This window comes from Gossypium hirsutum, chromosome A10, assembly GCF_007990345.1.
Source record: "Gossypium hirsutum isolate 1008001.06 chromosome A10, Gossypium_hirsutum_v2.1, whole genome shotgun sequence".
NCBI classification, from domain to species: domain Eukaryota; kingdom Viridiplantae; phylum Streptophyta; class Magnoliopsida; order Malvales; family Malvaceae; genus Gossypium; species Gossypium hirsutum.
In genome coordinates this window covers 8,152,904-8,159,464 of record NC_053433.1, presented here as the reverse complement: position 1 = coordinate 8,159,464, position 6,561 = coordinate 8,152,904, and the positions used below count along the sequence as shown (strand labels likewise).

Genomic DNA, 6,561 nt, shown 5'->3' with positions numbered 1-6,561 from the left:
TACACCTTTTATAAGCTTTCATTTGTTGAAATTATTATATAACATTATAAATGCAGCAAAATTGACTTTTAGCGGCGTTTTTTTAAGGTCTTTAGAAACGCCGCTATATAAAGGCGCCACTAAAGTTTGCAGCGTTTATTTGAAAAAACGCCGCTAAAGATCATAACCTTTAGCGGCGTTTTTCTCAAAAACGCCGCTAAAAGTCATGAAATTTAAAAAAAAAATTACAAAATATTATAAAGGTCATGAAAAATATAAAAAATTTAAAATTCATTATTTCAATTTAATTTTAATTTATTCAAATAAATTGATTTCAATTTGATTCACTGTTTGTAAGTTAGAAAACTATAATCATCTGAACCTAACTAAATTTAATTTTTTTTATTTTATAACTAATTTCTTTTACAAATATAAAAATAAAAAAATTTATTTAAATTAGTAAAAAAATTAAAATACTTTATACAAATATATTTATATATTAAACGGTTGTGTAGCACAAGGAAACTTTGCCCGGGCACGATGTAAAGGAAACCTAGATCAGCTCCTTTGACATAGGGTCCAATATTGCCCTGCATATGACCATCCACAAGGGATTTTCCTTCAATTCATATAGTTTTGAAAACTCAACAAAATAAGTTTAAGTTGCAAGTCACATCATATTATTAGCATAAAGTTCTGAATATTTTATTACCTTGCCATTAAGTTGGAGAAGTTCGCCATCGACCCATCGCAGGTTACGGAAACCAAATTCTGCTATTCTTCCCTGACCTTTGTAACATGCAACCTGTATTTTAGATTTTTCCCATCAATTAGAAGTCTCAAAAGTATGAATTAACGTACTCAATACGAGGTTCTAAATAAAGTCAAATGAATGAGATAGTAGAGATATTTCAGGCAAACCTTACACCAAATTCAATACATTGACATACATTGTTCATATTGAACACAATATATCAGATAGCATTGCTTCTCATAATGCAACCTAGGGAAGAAAATGAAAGAATTCAATAACAGGGTTCATGCCTTGGTCTGTATGAGCATTAGAGCATGCTTAATGGTTTACTGAAAACGTTCAATAGATAGATTGAATTAATCAAAAATTTTTTGGTAAGTAGCTTTTTATGGTCATGGGATGACAATCTATTTATTTCATTTCATGCAGCTTTAAAGTTCCCATTTGTAAATTATTGATCTTCTCGGTTTTCAACATTTGTAAATTACTAAATGGGACTTCCAGGTTAATAGGACCTGTTCATTTCTACAGTCATGAAATCACAGGTAATGTGCAGTACTGGTAATGCCCCTTAGATAGTAATCGACGCATACAAACAGATAGAGACAAACGAGAGTAATTACCACTCCTAACTCATCTGGATACAACCCACGGTTTGAGAGCTGGCTTTCCCTTCCAATTTTGGCACGAAGAGTAACCGAAAGATGTAAAAGGCATACCGATTGCTCACATGCTAGAAATACAACTATTAATAGATTTATCTAAGATACAATAAAATGAAAAAAACCTGGCCAGCCGGAACATTGAGATCTCCGGTTAGCTTCACAGCTTCAACATATTCAAAGAACTCAACATCTGAAGATTCATCATCTGCATCACTCCAGCGACCATATTTACGCCTTAGCTGAACTATTTCAGTTCCATAAGGGCCAAATGCACCAACATAGAGGCCTACATTTCAATCAGCTGGTTTCAATAGATGATGCTTGGTATGTGGAGAGAAAATAAAATAACATCAGTTAACACCACAGAGAAAGAGAAAGAGATCTTCTAAAGGTCCGGTTTTCTAATCTGGTTAGCAGTTCAATGTAGCTCTACTGAGTTACAAACATTGTAGCAATAAACAGACAATGTAAAGAATTGACTCCATTAGGGGGAAAAAACATATCTCAAGAAATGTGTTCTTATGGAATCTATTTGACCATATAGCTTACCAGTAAAGATTTATAGGGAGCTAAGCTTCAAATTTTAAGTTCCCTATCCTTTAAGGTAATAATTACCAAAAAGTGGGAATACTGAAACATTTTATAATTATGCAAGGCCCCTTGATAAAAAGAAACTCATAATTCCCTACTATTCATTTAAAATATCATCATCTAGTTATCGTTACCGTCATTCACTCTTACAAATGTTAAATTTTCATTTCAGTGATTGGTTTAAATATTAAAAGGGGAACATCTTTCCAACAGTTATACGATGCTAGCAAGTTACTATTATGTTCATTCATAAAATATTTTTCTCAAGAACCTAAATATCTCTGAGCTTTAGGTTCACAGTCTATTGTTTGTCTTTATAAAAGCAGTGCACCAGTGACAAGAAAGGAAGATTGCTGGGAAAAAGAACAACGGTAGAACCCAAACCATGAGCTACTCAATACTAGAAAACCAGGCAGCTATGGTGCTGATGTGTTACTTGACTATTTTCAGTGGAGGCCATTTATTCACTATAAGGAACACAGCCCAAGAGTAAGTAGCAACCAAAGAAATTACCAGTCCACTTCCTGTAAGTCTAGACAACCGTGAAGCATCATGGTACCGCTCTTCATCTATGGCACTTTGTAGATAAACAACAGATTCCAATAAATGCCAAAGCATAATAGCACTGTTTATTTGAGAGGCTTACAATCTCTTACCTTCAACTAAGACATGATTTCAGCTACATTGTCTTTTGAAGAAACCTCTGCAATAGCCAACTTTAACTTTGCAGCTTCTTCAAAGTCTTCCTTATCAATTGCATCCTCAAGTTGGAACTACAAGGTGGAGCATTCAATCAGGAAAAAAGAGAAGGATTCTTACATATATAACAATACATGTAACATGCATGGTTACATGTAAAAATATATGAAGTACCAAATGCAATTTAATTGTAAAGTACAAACCGAAAGTGCAAACAAACCAATGTTAAAGGCAAATTAGATGAGGTATATTCTACTAATTCACACACTATACTCATAAGCAAAAAGTTTACCACTTGTAGCATTTCTTTTCATGCCTTTGTAATAAAAATAATGAAAACTTGAAAAAGAAGACGGAGAGTAATGAATACCACAAATAAGAAGCAAATAAAATAATTTACAGTATGCAGGTGGAAAACCAGCAGTTTCCTAAATATTTACTCCCTATTTCCCCTTGTTTTACACCAAATATTTACCCCCTTCTCCTCTTCCCCTTCCACTCTATAATCTACACGTTTTATATCCAAAGCCACCTGAGAGTCTCATTTCAATTTATCCTGCTGACACTAAGTGAGGTATAAAACCTAACAGCGACACAGAAGTCTAAAAATTCACTGTAAAAAACTTTCATGTTTATACACCTTCACTAAAGTGTAAGCTTCAAATCCCCTCTTCCTCTTCTTCCTTAGGTGAAAATAGAGAAAAGTGCACAAACTGCATGTAGTTCTATAACTACCAATTTTGGGGCAAGCTACCAATTTTTCATTTTGTAATATTTAGAAGTAGTTTATATGATAAAACGAACAAGGGGACTCAATTTGAACAAGAAACAACCAAATCAAGACTAGATAGAAACATGATAAATGGATAGGTAAAGATGTAAGCTTCAATTATCTATAACTACGAATATTTGACAAATTAAAAACCAAGATAAAAAACACTTAGCAAAAAGGCTTACTTTGAGAACAGAAGTATAACTCTCAGCTTGTTCAATAACCATGAACAATACTATTTCAAAGAAAAAGTATCACATGAATCTGTCTATCAGAAATAAATATTGCAATGGAACTCACATAAGAAACTCTCCCAAGAAAACCAGTGTTTCCCCCAGAGCATTGAGTGCCAGCAGACAAAAAGCCATTTGATCGCAAATTTTTCTGCAGCAGACACAAAAGTGCTGAGGTGTTGGACAGCCAATAAGGTAAGGTTTCATTTTCAGCTCCAACCTGCAAAAAAGGCCAGACAAATAAAGAATCATACAATTCCCAAATTAAATAAATATATATATGTAATTATTTACATACATATATTCATCCAATTCTCGTGCATAATAACATATTCCACTAAGGAATGCTTAAAGATAACTACTCTTATACTACTTGTTGTTCATCACAAATTATATTTGAATATTTCTCAAGCATTTATAGTAACCAAACTCCTAAATTTCTACTCAACTTCCACTACAAACAAAGGTCAATAGAAACCAAAGAAGAGGCCCCACAACAAGGTTCAAAAAATTGGATATGAAATTATAAAATGCCATCACAAACAGAAAAATGACAGCATAAACAAGCTCAAGTTCACCACCTTAAACTTTCTGCTAATACAAGGAAAAACCCAGAAAATTTATGAAAATCAGAAAATCTTACATATATTATTGAACCGTAGAAACCCAGATAACAAAAGCAAGCAGAAGTCTTAACAAATGAATAAAATGTTTACCAAATAAATATGAAATTAAAACCCCTTTTTTTTGCCTCACAAACAGCCTGAACAATGAGATTTCTAAGCAAAATAAACATCAAGAACAATAAAATCAGTAAACTTACCCAATCAATTAAACGACTAATGCGAATCCAAAATCCAAAATCCCGTTTGTTTACAGAGAGGAAAAAAAGTAATTTCTCGGTAATCAAACAGAGAAAGAAAAGAAACAACTAGCTGAAAATTATATCAACCAAAGTAAATTAAAGAGAAGGAAAAGATTTTTTTTTTATTTTTCATTTTAAAAAAGAGGATTAGGAAAACGGGGAAAAAACACTTTTTTTAGGATGCCGATTTTAGGGGGAAATTTGGGGATAAAAGGGCGCCACTTTTTTTATTGTATTTTTTTGTGGTGTTTTTATAAAAAAATGTCGCTATTGTATATTTTTTTGTAGCGTTTTTCATAAAAACGCCACTAACCTCTATTTTATATTTTATTTTTATTATTTTATTTTATTTTTATTTGCTATCAATGTTATTATTTATTTATCAATATTTTTTTAAATCTAATATTTAAAAATATCAAATGGTTTAGATTAAATATTTTTTAAAATAAAAGTATTAATTGGTTGTATAAAATTTTATCATTTAACAAATATCAAGTAAACCTTAAATCCTAAATTAATCATTTAATATATATAAAGTTTATCTATTATCTCTTAAATAATTTAAAATATAATCATAATTTTAAAATATTAAAATTAAAATTATCTCTTTTACAATCATATAAGAAATTATTTAATATATAAATTAAAAACACTAATTAATCTAAACCATTAATCCCTAAACTCTAAACTCTAAAATCCTAAAATATAAACTATTAACCCTAAACCCATAACCCATAACCCCTAACCCCTAAACTATATATAATACATAAACCTTAAAATAGTAACTTATAAACCTTAAACCCTTAATCATATACCCTAAATTGTAAACCCTAAACTATAATGATTAATTGATTCAATATTTTTAAATTAATATTATCTTTTTTTGCAATTATATAAGAAAATATTTATCATATAAATTAAAAACATTAATTAACTAAACCCTAAACTCTTAATCCCTAAACCCTAAATCCTAAATCCTAAAATATAAACTCTTAATCCTAGACCCCTAACCCCTAAACCTATAATCCATAAAACTTAAAATAGTAACTCGTAAACCTTAAACCCTTAACCATATGCCCTAAATCATAAACCTTAAACTATAATGATAATTAATTCAATATTTTAAAATTAATACTATCTCTTTTACAATTATATAAGAAAATATTTAACATATGATGTACATCAACATCCATGTGATATTTTTGGGGTTTATTATTTTAGGGGTTATAGTTTAGGGTTTAAGATTTTTAAGGTTTAGGAGTTTAGTGTTTTAAGGATTACAGATTAGTGTTTATGATTTTTTGGGGGGTTTAGAGTTTCAGGGGTTATATGACTTTTAGCGGCGTTTTACCAAAAGCGCCGCTAATGCTCTGGCTTTTAGCGGCGTTTTACCAAAAGAGCCGCTAATGCTCTATTTTTAGCGGCGTTTTAACAAAAAATGCCGCTATTGCTCTGTTTTTAGCGGCGTTTTTGGTCAAATGCCGCTATTGCTCTATGTTTTACAATTTTTGTGGCGTTTTTTGATAAAACGCCGCTAAAGCCCTATTTTCCTATAGTGTGATATAACGTTAAATATTTTGGTATGATATTAAAAATTTTAATATAGTATTAGAAATTTTAATATCACCTTAAAATTTCGATATAACATTAGAAATTTTACATTAGTCCATATGTATTACTATGATCATTCATATATAAAAACCACCTTATAATAATTTTGGTTAAATTATGTTATTCACCCATGTATTTTATAAAAGTTGTCATTTTAGTTTGGTCACTTTTAGCTCCTTCATTTTTCAAATATTAAAATTTTAGTGCTCATAAAATAATAAATATTAAATTTATTAAGTTAAGTTCTATTATTTTTAAAATTTGACGCGTTATCATGTGTAATGTTATTTCAAGTTGTTATTTCCACATATTACTCACTAAAAATCCAGTTAATGGGTTAACGATTGTGTCAAGATTGGAATTTCAAAATTCGAAAAGTATGGGGACTTAGA

The 6,561-nt window shown here is 30.3% G+C and overlaps 1 long non-coding RNA gene across 6 annotated transcripts; it reads right to left on the bottom strand.

Moving 5' to 3' along the window:
* Positions 1-255: 255 nt before the first annotated feature.
* LOC107897350 (uncharacterized) lies at positions 256-4,775 on the bottom strand. 6 transcript variants are annotated; one of them, XR_005903729.1, is made up of 8 exons: positions 4,517-4,775; positions 3,761-3,913; positions 2,646-2,762; positions 2,503-2,566; positions 1,357-1,684; positions 901-982; positions 692-784; positions 258-569 (listed from the first exon to the last, which is right to left on the bottom strand). It is a non-coding gene; the product is annotated as an uncharacterized lncRNA (long non-coding RNA). The 6 variants fall into 6 exon arrangements; XR_005903727.1 differs by lacking the exon at positions 901-982; XR_005903728.1 differs by lacking the exon at positions 901-982 and having other exon boundaries at positions 2,503-2,558.
* Positions 4,776-6,561: the final 1,786 nt, after the last annotated feature.